The 14,523-nt window shown below is 33.7% G+C and overlaps 1 long non-coding RNA gene across 2 annotated transcripts; it reads left to right on the forward strand.

The window, feature by feature from the left end:
* Positions 1 to 8,346: 8,346 nt before the first annotated feature.
* Positions 8,347 to 11,951, forward strand: LOC145601851 (uncharacterized). 2 transcript variants are annotated; one of them, XR_014104467.1, is made up of 5 exons: positions 8,347 to 8,812; positions 9,303 to 9,395; positions 10,792 to 11,370; positions 11,445 to 11,594; positions 11,707 to 11,951. It is a non-coding gene; the product is annotated as an uncharacterized LOC145601851 (long non-coding RNA). The 2 variants fall into 2 exon arrangements; XR_014104460.1 differs by having other exon boundaries at positions 8,354 to 8,812; positions 11,091 to 11,370.
* Positions 11,952 to 14,523: the final 2,572 nt, after the last annotated feature.

Below are 14,523 nucleotides of genomic sequence, written 5' to 3' on the forward strand. Positions count from 1 at the left end.
ACATTGTACGAGCAAATAATTTATTATGGAAGAATTTTTTTATTTATTTAATTTTTTTTTCAATTGTCGAAAATTTAATTAGATCAAATTGCCAAGTTCCTTTTCCCTACGTTGGCAACGTAAGGCCACCCGACAAAAGGGCGGCAAAAAAGATGCTCAAAATTATTGAAAGATGATCAAAATTTTCAATTTGGTCGGTTTGATTAGGCTCTTTTTTTTTTTTTGCATTACTTGTTTTTTGCTTCAATCTATTTAGTGATAGATACCAGCACTAAAATCTTAATCAATATCGACTCTGCTTAATTAGAGATCTTTTTAGATGACTAGTTTCTCATATTGTAAAATTGCGTAAGGAGCCACAATTTATTATGTTTTATCAAATGACAAAATCGTACAAAATTGCTCAGTCAGCTAGCATTTATTTGTCAAGGTGATAAACTTGTATTTTTCGTAATTTAGGAAGAATAAGTATCACAATTAAATATATTATTGATACAAAATTAGTTAGAATTAATGTGTTTTTGTGACAATTTGCTATCTAGTAGGCTTGTAATAACTAACAATAATGTTGGTGAAAATGTTCGATTTAATACATTAAAAAAATATAGCAAAAAATAAATTAAATAAAAAAAATTAAATGTCCAAAGCCCGTTGGGTTGACCCAAACCCAAAACTTTGGGTAAGGGTTGAACATTTCTTGACTCGTAACTTGAAGTGACCTAATCCGAGATGACTCATGACCCGACCCTATTTGACATGTTTGCATAGTTATAAAATTTTATTATATTGGGAAGTTTATTATTTTAACCGATTAGTATATATTGTAAATGTATGTTTTATGCTTTGAACTACATCCTTCGCTCCAAAAAATTATGATGATATAAAAAATAAATTTATATTATATTTTGAAAATTATGATCTAATAATTTTTTGAATAAAATAATAATTTTATTTGTACACTAATAATTTTATCCTAAAATTTTATCCAAATAGAATTCTAAACTAACCTTTTTATCTTATGAAATCTATTTAAAATTATCCAACGTGGCGCAACAATTGGCGAAAAGTTGAAACGCCAAGTATCGCTGTGTCGTGGCCTGGCTAAATGTTGAGCTTTATATATTAGTTTCTAGTTTTGTGACCCGTGCAATGCCCGGGTTATTTATTGAATTTTAAGATAAATTTATAATCTATATGTAAAAATTTAGAATATATCATTGATATAAAATTAATTAGGAATTGATGTGCTTTTTTTGACGATTTGTAATCTAGTAGGCATGTATTGACTAATAATAATGTTGGTGAAAATGTTCGCTTTAATACATTAAAATAGATAAATAAAATAAAAAATAGCAAAAAATAAACTAAATAAATTTAAATGTTCAAAGCACGTTGGATTGACTATCCAAAAATTTGGATAAGAGTTGAACATTTCTTGACTCGTAACCTAAAGTGACCCATTCCGAGATGTTTCATGATCGAACCATATTTTCCTAGTATCCATTCTATTAGATTGTGAAGTATATTATTTTAACTATTAGTATATATTATATAGGTATGTTTTACGCGTTGAACTACTTCTTTTGCTCCAAAAAATGTTATGATGTAAAAAAAATTTATATGATAATTTCTGAAAATAATTATCTAATAATTTTTTTGAATAAAATTATTCAATTTGTACATTTGAAATATTGGTATTTTATCGAAAATAAAATTCTAAACTAACAATTTTATCCTAAAATTCTATCCAAATAGAATTCTAAACTAATTTTTATCTTATGAAGTCTATTTAAATTTATCCTACGTGGCGCAACATTTGGCGAAAAATTGAAACGCCAAGTGTCGCAATGTCGTGACATGGCTAAAAATTTAACTTTATATATTAGTTATATGATTAAGCTAATAACTTAACATCACTATAAGTACGTCTATAACTATACATAAATTAACATTTTATACTATTTATTGAGGGGGGCAGTTTTAAAAATAAAGGGTTGACGATTGGGCCACGGGGGTCGGGCCTCCACCAAACTAACTTTTTTATCTTATAAAGTCTATTTAAATCTATCCAACGTAACGCGACACTTAGCGAAAAATTGAAACGCTAAGTGTCGCAATGTCGTGACATGGCTAAAAGTTTAGCTTTAAATATTAGTTATATGATATGATTTATTCTAACACTTTTATTTGTTCATGTATTACTCTAACTATGGAACTTCTACTCTTCTAACTTGGATGCCTAGTGTCATAAAACGATTGCGGATAGAAAGAAGATTGTATGTGATGACTATATTACTCATGCTCTTTAATTTGCTACTCGTGTCAGATCATGAGTAGTATCTCTTATTTTTGTATGGAAACCATTTTTTTAAAAATGGCCTAGTGTAACACTTAAACGCATACTCATATCGAATATGAGATCCTGAATCCAAATAACATAGGCTATGACTCCTATGAGTATGTTACCTTCCGATATAAAAGTGGCCAACATCATCATAAACTGCAGGAGAAAGTATCGCCCACTACCAGGTAGGGACTAGGAAGGTCCATACCAACCGTTGAAAAAAAAAATTCGCTAAGTGTTGGAAAAAAGTTATTTCCTATTTTAATACTGTTATTTTTAAGTTCTAGCCCGTTAAAATAAAATTTAATACTGTTATATGTTTCTTCAATATTGTTTTTGAGATATTATTTTGATCTTTTTAGTAGTACTTATATATTAAAAGGATAAGTATTTGTGTTAAAAATTAAGTATTATGTTTGACTACAGTTATTATACAAGTGAAATATGTTATTAAGGAAGACAATACAGTTATTATAAATTAGAAACTATTAAGCTACGTGATTTGGTATCAGAGCCATACGGTTAAAAGATTAATTAAGTTGATTTAATAATTAGGTAAAACTAGAGAATACCAGACCTTCTACTGAGTGTAAAAAACCTGATTTTAAGCATTATTATCATATTCCTGAAAATACTAGTAATTTTGGCCCAGTCTTTAATTATATAGTAGATCAAATTGGTGAGTTAAGATTGGAAATCGATAACATACATGCTCGTTGTATTAATATCGAGAATAAAATATCAATAACCACAACCGATATTAATAAAAAGGTAAGCGATCTAAATGAACAGGTTAAACAAGTTCAACTTGCTTTAACAAACGAAGTTAGGCATCAATTTGGAAAAGAAGTATCGCCTAATAAAGAGAAAATTGTCCCATATAAATATAAATATCCTTTTCAAAATCTAGATAAAAATAAAAAGTTTACTGTAATACTCCCTAAAAGACCAACTAGTAACCAAGAAAAGAATAAAGAGACTAAAGATGAACCCTTATCTTCAGGAGAAAACACTTAACGAATTACAAGTCTTATTTGATGAAGAAGAAGACCCTAATAAGCTTAACGAAATCATGAACTTAATTTCTAACAAAGGGATTGCTTCTGATAAGGAAATAAAGGAAAATAATTATGATACTTTAGAGGAAGATTTATATCAACAAATGGGATTAATGAAGTTAAATGATCTAGACTTTCTTCCTAAGAAGTTGTTCAACAAAAGATTGAAAACAAAGTAGGAAAAAGAGTAATGGATAATGACAAGGGAATAAACACGTCGTCAATTGTCTATCCCTAGATCAAATACAATTTATACAACCTAAACAAACCTAATACAAGTACAAGGCAAGCATAGGGGTCGAACCACAGAACGAATAAACACCACCAAATGTTATCGACAATTAAGCTAGTCCGGAATAGGAGATAGATAAACTAAAGTCTAAAGATGCTAAAACAAGAAATAAAACATTAAGAGAAATGGTTTAGGTATAACATTCACTTAAACATAAACAAAGGCATAGAAATTGAATTAATTATGAAATAAACATGCTCGAATATCGAAACAAAGGATCCAATCTAGCCGCCTTCCGGGGTCAATTAGCTTCTCCTAACATATCCTCTATGTTTCCACATTAAAACCATATACTAGAAGGTACTATTAAATAACAATCGAAAGTAATGAACCTTAACTAAGTTAACTTCCGTTTCTTGTTAGCAAAGATTCACCTTTAATCAACCAACAATGTGCACTTGCAAGAAGATTAAATAATATTAAGCAGATAAAGACTTTAATCACTAATAAATCAATTCTAAACCCTAGAACATGCTCAAGATCCAATTACACCACAACCATCCCCTTAATGGGGAAATTACTCACTAATCATGCTAATAACAAGATTAATTAACAAATAATCAAGAATAAACATGATTAACAAGCAATACTAACAACTAAAATAATAATCAAAATAAAGCAAATAAAAATAGAGGAGAGAGAGTTAGAGATTCTCATTGATTGAATGTGAAAATCTACAAACAAGATGATCAATCTTCTTCTTCAATATCCAAGCTCAACAATGGTGAAACCCTTACTTTCTCTCTCTAAACTATCCTAATCCTAACCTAAACCTAGAGAGAGAAGCTCTCCTAAAAACTAATTAGAGAATAGAATAGATGGTAAATGTTTTTTTTTTTCTAATTACCCCAAAAATTGGGTATTTATACTAAGCTAATAAAATAAAAGAGAAATAGAAAAATAAAGAAAGAAAAGGAAAATAAAAAGAAATAAAATAAAACTAAAGAAAGAAATAATAAAAGGGAAAGAAAAAAAGAAATAAAAATAAAAGAAAAAGGAAAAATAAATCCCCAAAATCCCAAAAACATATCAGCTTCTTTCAAGCTTCTTCGAAGTTGGCTGCTTGAATTCCATTGGAGTGCCTCTTCATCACATCACCACCGTTTATCAACCATTAACAACAATCATCAAGGGTAATCATCAAACATCATCTTTCATCAGCAATCTCAACCGTTCGATCTCACTAAATATCATGTGCATAGCACGTAAAATGGTGCGGCCGAACTACGGGGTTGGTTCGGTCAAACCATGGGTGTGTTCGACCACCCTCTTCAATTTACGGAACTTTGAAATTCTCAGACTCGTACTTCGACCGAACTCTCAACGGTTTGCTCGAACCGAATTGGAATTGCATTTTGCTTGTGCGAATTGGTGATTGGATTAATATTTGCAGGTTGTTGCTGGTTGTTGATGGTGTTGCAGGTGGTTGGTAGATGCGGTGAAGGGCTTCTGTAAATTGGTGGTCGTATTGATGAAATTGGGTGGTCTGGGTTGCAGCTTATGTTGGTGAGGGTGAGTGGAATTGGTGGGTGATGGTGGTTCAGGTGCGGTTAATTGTTGTGGCTGTTGTGGTTTGGTTTGGGTGGCTGCTGTGGCTGCTAGGTGTGTGGAGCAGGGAATTTGAGAGGTGGAGCTGTTGTGTGCGCCGATTTGGGTGGCTAAAGGTGGTTTATTGGTGTGGATTTTGGTGGTTTGCGTGAAGGTTGCGATAAGTGGGAGATGCTACAGTGGTGCGGCTCGGCTGTGAGGTGGAGTTGATTGGGTTGTGGTGGTAGCAGGGGAGCTGTTAGGTGGGTGGAAATGGTGGGTTTTGGTGGCGTTGCTGCGCTGATTTGAGTGGCTATTGGTTCGAATTGGAACAGGGGAAGCTGCTAAGGTCGGTGTGGATTGGGTGGACGGTGGTGCAGGGGTTGCGTGAGGGAGGCAGCAGCTAGCGTAGGTGTTTCGGTGTTTGATTGGTGAGAATTGGTAGGGTGATGGTGGTTCAGGTGCGGCTGGGTTGGTAATTGGTGTGGGTTTTGGTGGACTGATTAGGTTGGTGGTTGCAGCAGGGGTGCTCGTTGGTGGTCAGGTGGTTGATTGGTTATAGGTGGAGGTTGCTGTTGTTGCGGTTTGTGGGTGCTGGTGGTGATGTGTGTGGTTGTGATGAGGAAGTTAGGTGGTTGTTACGGGGGTGATTGGTGATTGGAGGTGGCAGCTATGAGGTAGAGTTGATTGGGTTGCAATTGAAAAGCCTCGACTTGGACCTTGGACTCGAGCCTACACACAAAAAAACTTGAGGATAAAAGTGGGACAAAGAATAAATAAAAATAAATAAAATAGATAAAATAGAAAATAAAAGAAATAACACTAAACTAATAAAAATTAAATAAAACTATACAAATAAATAAAATAAAATAACAAAATAAACTTAAAACTAATAAAAACTATGAAAGTAACAAAGAAAAGGAACGAAATAAAATAAATCAAAAGCAAATAAAATATGAAAATAAACTATAAACTAATTAAATAAAGAAATTAAATTAAAACATACTAAAACTAAGGAATAAACTAGAAACTTTATTAAAAAGAAAACAAGAGAATAAAAGGGAAAATAAGGGAAAATAAACGCAAAAATAACTCTAAAACTACTCCCTATGAGTGACATAAATGTCACTCATCAAATTCCCACAAGCTAAACCTTTTCTCGTCCTCGAGCAAAGCTAAGGCAAAAGAGAATAAGATGGATTTATTGAAAACAAAAGAAACAAAATAGAAACAAAGAGAAAGAATGTACACTAACTCACTTCCGTAGGAATCACGGATGCATTTAGCGTATGCATCAAGCCCTTTAAACCTCCATGTCGCCAAAGAGGACGAGTAAGCTCTCGTGAGGGTTTCCTAAGAGGTTTAACCCACAACTCTTGGCAACACATAACATTCAAGGCAAAGGTGAAATCAAGAAAACTCGAGTTTTGATATTTCAAACCAAACACAAACAATGGGCTAAATGCACAAGAATACAATCCTTTCTAGACATTAAAGGTAGCCAAGCAAAAGAATAGCTAAGATTGGTGCACACATAAAGCATGCAAAGGGTAGAGAACTTAGAGGGACTTACACTCCTCCTTATCTCCAACCAAACTTCCGCGTCCTCACTAGTTTTGCATCCACTTTTAAGGTGATATCGATCTCAAGATTCCTCGAGGGAACCGGAAGAAATAAACAATGAAAAACATTTAGGCTACCCGAGATCTTGGCATTGATAGTTCGCTCAATAGGCTTGGCTTGATTACCCTCCACCGGTAGTAACTAAACCTCACTAATGTCAAAATTTGGAAATTGGTGGTAAACTTAGAAGTGAAGCAAGGTTGATCATTCCTCAATTCAAACTCAATAAACTACCAACTTTCAAATAAAAAATTCTAGCAACTCCTCCCCTAAGCTTATTCTTTTTCAACCAAACAACAAATATTTTTGTATTTACTCATTTTTTTCTTCTCTTTTTTTTTTCATTTATTTTATTCTTTGCTCTCGCCTCTTTTAACTTTGAGCGGCTTTTTCTTTCATTTCCTTTATTTTCTTCTCATTTGCTCAAACCATTCAACACAACAAAGATAATCACAAGTACCAAAATTTTAGTTTTTCACTTCTTTTTCATTCTTTTTCTCACTTTCATTAACCAAAAATACAAATCAAGTCCCAAGAATGCTTCACAAAAACTAATAAAGGTGAAAATAAAGCAAAGTTCCATTGGTTTGTAATGTGGTTATGCCAAAGAAGGGAAAATGGCTCAAATTAGGTTACTAAATGAGCAAATGCAAAAGAAAAATAAAAGAATAGAAAATAATAAAACAAAACAAAAATCCTAATTGCCTTCGTCTTCCCCTACGTTTGTTCGGTCTCGGTCTTGGGTAGATTAAGCTAAATTCTCGATATAAGCTAGCAATGCCAAGGATCCAAACGCCACACATGCAAGAAATGTAGAAGGCTAGAACAATATAGATACATCCTCACAAAAATGACGGTAGTGGAGTAGCAAAAATCACCTTTAAAGCTTCAACTAGCTAGAGAGCGACAACCATCTTACCACAAACCGAGTGAGCTAGGGTCTCATAGCCCTTAAGTTCTACTACCTTGGCAATGTTATATGTGTGAACCAACCTCGACATTCAAGTGCATGAAAACCTCTAACAACTAGCAAAGAGGGTATTCTAGGTGCTAATTCACTAGTAGAAAAAATGCTATTTGTAACGCCTTATTAGTAACTTGCGTATGTTATGCTAGTTACGAAAGCATTAATAGTAACCGACTAAGATAATGCCAGTTACAAAATTCATGACAATATTAACCGGCATAGTAAATGTCATATACTAATACGTGGTTTATCATTGTTTGAATTTTTATTAGTAACTGACTAAATAAATGTCAGTTACAAATATTAAGTCAAAGAACATTTGACTTAAAAGTTTGTATCTAGCTTACAAACGCCAGATTCAAATATTAAGTCAAAAAAACGTTGACCAAAACATTTGTAACTAGCTTACAAACGCCAGTTACAAATATTAAGTTACTGGAAACAATTATTTATTTATTTTTGAAGAAAGGAAACAATTTCTCATTTGAACCGGTGGCAATTAAAAAAACCACCCCTACATTTTACTTCTATTTCTCCTTTCTTTTTTCATTTTTGACCATTCAAACTCTTTCGAAACTCCTCCTCTTTCGAAACCTCTCATCATCATCCTCCAGGCCTCCAGTGCTCTACCACCGTTGTCACCTATAACGTCGACTATGGTTCCCACTTTCACTCCTCTATCACTGTCGTTACTGCAGCCGCCACCGTTCTCTCTTCATTATTCTCTTAAATTAGCTTCACAGCCACGAGAACTTCCTGCCTAGATTTCCCTCCGTCACTGCCATGAGAAGCTCAAGCCACCTGCACCAGAACCCCCTCCGTCACTACCGTCACCTGCCCCAGAACTCTCTCCATCGTTTCCTCTTAATTTTTCTCTTAAATTAGCAGCGAGCACCGGAGAAAGATCCTGAAAACTCCGTGGTTGAATTTGATGCTTCAGATCTTAGGATTTATAAAAATTAGGTTCATGGAATCCGGTTTTCCATCAAAAGCAGCCGCAGGTATGAAATTATTGTTTTTAGGGATTTTGTAATTTGGGATTTTTTTAGATTTTAAATCTGGGTTGCTTTAAATTTATTGAAATGTTTCTATTTAGGGTTTAATTGAGTTTGACACTCGATTGCATGTTGCTGTTGCTATCTTTGATTTGTTTTAATAATGTCGTTGTCTAGTTCAGACCTTCCGATGATGTATCAATTGCTCGCTAATTCTTTTGATGTTGTTAAGCCAAGACGCCTAAGAGTTCTTTTGTGATATTTTGAGTGTTTGTTGGGTAGTAAGTCTAGTAACTAAAAATTAATGTAGAATTGGTGTCTGTGAATGCCTGAGTGGTGGTGAGTAGATCCAGCAACTCTGTAATAATATGTTTTTGTTACATTAAATGAATTTACCGGTCAACCTACACCTAGATTCTAGAGTATAAAGATCAGTTGGTATCATATGTTACATATAACTGAACTTATGTGTAATTGACCCTTTATCGTAATCCAGTTTGAGGCTTTAACTGTTCAGTTAGCCAAAAGGGAAGGAGAATTGCTTCATGAAAATGAGGAGGTGAAAAGGCTAGCACACTTTTTGAAGCAGGTATGCTTTTATTTTATTTTTTCTGAGCAAACTTGAGTTTCACTTTTTTCTTACTCATCATGCATTATTAAGTGGAAGAGGCAAAAAGACATTGAGTGGCCAGGTATAATGCTTTCCTTTGGTATTTTCATCTGCTCATTTTCTATTGTAGGTGCTCTTGGCATGTGCACTCTTTATTTTTGTGTATGATATTCCTATGAGGGTTTTTCCAACTCTGTTTTCTCCCCGGCCAAGATATTATTTTGCTTTTGTCTGAGACATTTTCACTAATCTTGACTCTAAATTGCTTGGGATTTAGTGTGTACGCCAGCTATGACTTGACCATATTAGAGTTATCTAGTGGTGAAGTTATTCATTGAGCTATTATTGTGGGGAAGTTTTCTCTGATAGCCATAGGCATAGGTAGTAGTATTATAGCGATACAACATATGCATGTACATCAGTACCTCTGCAAGTAACCAAAACTACCTTGTACAGGTCGGTGTATGAGTTCACTATGACCGTAAACTAGGCCGTATTAAGTGTTAGCCACAAAGCCTAAATTGCAACATCTTAGAAATCAAAGCTGAAATACATAACTGAAGCTCAGAATTAAATTTAGAGCTGAAATTCAGAACTGAGATAAGTCTGAAATTCAGAACTGAAGCTTCAAACTAAAATTCAGAACTGAAATCAGTTTGAAATTTAGAACTGAACCTCAAAACCGAAATTCAGAACTGAGATAAGTCTGAAACTCAGAACTGAAGCTCAGAACTGAATTTCAAAACTGAAATCAGTCTGAATTCATAATTAAAGCTTACAACTGAAATTCATAACTAAAATTAGTCTTAAATTCAAAACTGAAGCTTAGAACCGAAATTCAGAACTGAAGCTTTGAACTGAAATTCAAAACTGAAATTAGTCTGAACTTCAAAACTGAAACTTAGAATCAAAATTCTGAAATTTGAATCCCTTTATTAATAAATGTGGTTGTTGTGATTCCCGGAACACGTTCTATACTTCTATTAAGTACTCGATACATCTTATTGTAATGAATACATGAAAGAGAGAACAAAGGTGAAAGAAAAAATGACTAAACAATATAAAGGGCAATCTATTTATTAGCCACAAGTTGATAGCCTTCTGTCTGCTGCTCCCACTGATAAATATGTATGAATAAGTAGTGCAGTAGGTCATATAGGGGTGATTTGTGCGTTTTTCTTTCTAATTTTCATGTGTGTTTCGATATATATATATATATATATATATATATATATATATATATATATATATGTATGTATATGTTGTTCATGTGGATCTCAACTCCAAATTTAGATCTAGGGTTAGGAAGTGTAATGTAGAGTCCATATACTCCCTTTTAGGGTTGACCCATATTTTGTGTCTGCACTTTGGTCAGGTTGTATCAACACGGGTATGGCTGGGTCAAATGGTAAGTCCTAGCATCAAAACGGCTTGATATATACCAGAAAGCTCAGGACATGGGCCTCATATTTATATTGATTAGACAAGGTTGGGCTATTAATCTTGACCCAGGGGGCAGTTGACTTCTTATTGTCCATACTTTATATAGTTGTAGCTAGCTATTTGCTATATGTGTAGCTTGTTTAACTTATTAGTTTTGTTTGTATTTTAATTGAGGGGTTTTATATAGTACTATACTTTTCATATAAGTGTGTTTTTATTTTCAAATTGAAGGGTTCTATATAGTACGTACTAGAGGAACAGTTGGATTTTCCTATTCTCTATGCTTCTGCAAAAGAAGTATGGGCATCATCAGAGTACACCAAGAGCCTCGCTGAAGAAGCTAAGAATATGTCGGATTTTCTTGATACCATAGTCAGACATGTTACTCCACCAGCAGCGAATCTTGATGCTCCTTTCCAGATGCTGGTTTGTATTTGAATATGCATTACTAGAAACTTTCTTGGATTGTGATTTGGGGTGGCTTGCAGATTTAGTCTTCTTTATTGATGAGGTAATACATTGATCGCACGTAATGATCTAAGATATTTGTAACTTAATTATATTAATTTTTATCTTTTCTTGAAGGTTATGACTTCAGCCAAAATTGCGGATAATGAGTTGGTGCAAACCAAAGAGAAAGCTAATAGTTGCGGAATGAATGTGCTTATTATGTAATGAGATATATATGTATGAGATAGTACCTTTCATAGCGATTGCAAGGGAAATTTGAAAAAGGTTAGTGATTAATTTACCTCTTCTTTGCAAGCTAAAATGCGTTATACGAGTTTTGGTTGATGTTTTATTTTAATAAAGTATTATAGACACGTATTTTTTTTAATATTTGCAGGAGTATTTGGCAAGACTTGCAGCCTACAACAATGTAGAATTAGATGAGATTTGAGAACAATGGGCTAAGTTTTTTAGGCTTAATTTTTTGTTGAAAGACTAGTTATCTTATTAATCACTATTATGATTAGTCGCGTTTAGCTTAATAAAACAATATAACAATTTTCTATATATCTACTTTTATTTAGCCTATTGGTTGTTATTACATTTTTAAACTATAAATCAATGTTCTTTTTTTTTATTCAAGTTTTAATTGTTTTTTGGAAAGTATAGTTAATTTTGTTGCACTGTATTGTTGTGGATGAATAATTTAACATCTGTGGAATTATTTGGAGTGTTTGTATTGTATGTCGTGGGTGAATTTAAGTTATATGGAAGTATTCGGAGTACGTGTTTTGTTGGTTGAATTGTAACAGGTTGTAACCCATTTGACGATGGGACGTTTGGTAGGATATATTACTATTCTTGTATTCGAATCAAATATAGATTAAAAAAAATTATTTATTTATTAGTAACTAGCATAATCTAATGCTAGTTACTAATAATATTTTTTTTAAAAAATAAAAAAATATATTCGTAACCGGCGTTAAGATTTGTCAGTTACTAATAATAACCTAGTTGTAACTAGCGTAACTTAATGCCCGTTACAAATAGTGTGCTTTCTACCTTGGAAAATAGACTTTTTGTAACTGACGTTAGGGTAAGCCAGTTACAAATAGTACATTATTTGTAACTAACATTAGTTAGTTACAAATAATTTTTACTAGTTGTAACGGTGGCATTCGCAACCAACAATGCCAGTTACAAAAAGTCAATTTCGCCAGTTACAAATAGCACTTTTCCTACTAGTAAAGCCCAATTATGTCTAAGTTTAAAACAAAACATTTTGAAACTTTGCCTTGAATGCCATGGAAAGACACTATACACACAAATATTCACAAAACCAACAATACTCAAGAATGCATATACAATTGTGCAAGATGAAAGCATGATCAATCAAAGCTACAAATACCAAAAGTCAACTCAATAAGGTGCTCACGGCCATCCAAACATAGAAAACCAATCTCAATAATAGACTTTGGCAAGTATGAGAGAAATAAATCAAGCAATCATGAGACTATGGATTAAGAAACCACCAAGAGATATAGATAACCCCCCAAGCTAGCAAATAGCTACTCCCCCAAGCTAGAATGGAGCATTATTGTCCTCAATGCTCAAAATAAAGGCACAAAGGGTGGGAGGGAGGGTAAGAAAGAAAACATATTCACACAACAAATCATAATTCATTCAATCCACATGCATTTGAGAAAGAAAATTTAAGATGAGGGAAGAAGGAAAGAGTAAACCAAATACGAGGTGGGTGTTGAAACCCGCAAGTGAGCACATTGTCCACATTTTCATCTAATTCCTCGTCTTTATTGCTTTTCCAAATGCAAGCAATCATTGGTGTGCTTCTTCTCAAGGATCTCAATCCAAAATCCTTGCACATGAGTATATGCATCAAGTACCTATACACATAGACAAGAGAGTAAACAAAAATGAGAAATACAAAAGAAAGAAAAAGAAAACAATAAAACACGGGTTACTTCCCGAGAAAGGCTTGCTTAACGTCCAAGCATGACCAATCTAGTAAATAACCCGACAAAGAACGCAAAAGCTTGTCATATGCACCGGCAAACATATCAAGAAATAGAGCATACACGATGCTCATATGACAAGCAAACATAAATTACAAGGAGCTAGACTTTATGCTTGAGAGAAGGGGGAAAAGAAAAAGTGGAATCAAAAGAAAAATCAAGAAAATAAGAAAAAAAAAGTAGAAGAATAAAAAGAAAAATAGGGAGGCAAACTCTCCTCACAAAAATCTTTTTGGTTGGCATTATAACTCTTTTCCTCATCAACAACAAAAGAGTTGGGGGCTTCGAAAGCATGGATAGGAAGAGGATCCCTAAGAGGTTCTTTGAGAAAAGAAGGGAGGAACATAGTATAGTAGGAGATATGGTTAAACCTTTGGGAGAAAGGTGTATGAGAAAGGGAAAAAGGGGTAGCTAATCCCTCATCATAAGATCTCACATCACTAATGAGAGAATGAAAATCAATCATGGTATCCACAAATGAAAAACCCTCATGTTCTACATCTCCCTCAAGCTCAAAAACTCCAAATAATTCAACCTCAACCTCCTCCTCACCATCTTGAACAACATCTCCCTTAAATTTCTCAAGGCCTACCATCTCGAAATCAAGAGTGAATGGGGGCAAATTTCTCTCAAACTCATCTCTTTCTAATGAAGCCTTATGAATGAACTCACTCATAAGGTTATGGGCTACCGTTTGAAACTCAAGAAATATAAAGGCCATAATCTCAAATGAGTCAAAATCATCATGGATAGACGAGTCAAAAGCTTGCTCATTGGAATCATCTAGGGGACTATGGGGAACACCTTTAGAATTAATGCAAAAATCGGATGCAATATGAGAAAGAACATGCACTTCATCATCATTAGAATGTACCTCATTACATTGAGCTATAGAGGGAGGGGAGTTGAAATCATGCATTACATGATCACTATGGGGAGCATCAAGCATATCATGGGAATTCATATTAGACAAATCATGACAATTATCATCAACATTAAAAGCATGAGAATCCCGAACATAAGTCTCATGATTGGCCCTCTCCCAATCATAATTATCCCTAGCTAAACATGAATAGAAATCCCAAGCTTCATCCGAAGACATGTCTTGAAATTTACCATTTAACATATTATCAACTACTCCTCTAAAATGCTCATTTAATCCCAAATTGATGATTTTATAA

This window comes from Chenopodium album, chromosome 1 (assembly GCF_948465745.1).
Source record: "Chenopodium album chromosome 1, dcCheAlbu1.1, whole genome shotgun sequence".
Classification (NCBI taxonomy): Eukaryota; Viridiplantae; Streptophyta; class Magnoliopsida; order Caryophyllales; family Amaranthaceae; genus Chenopodium; species Chenopodium album.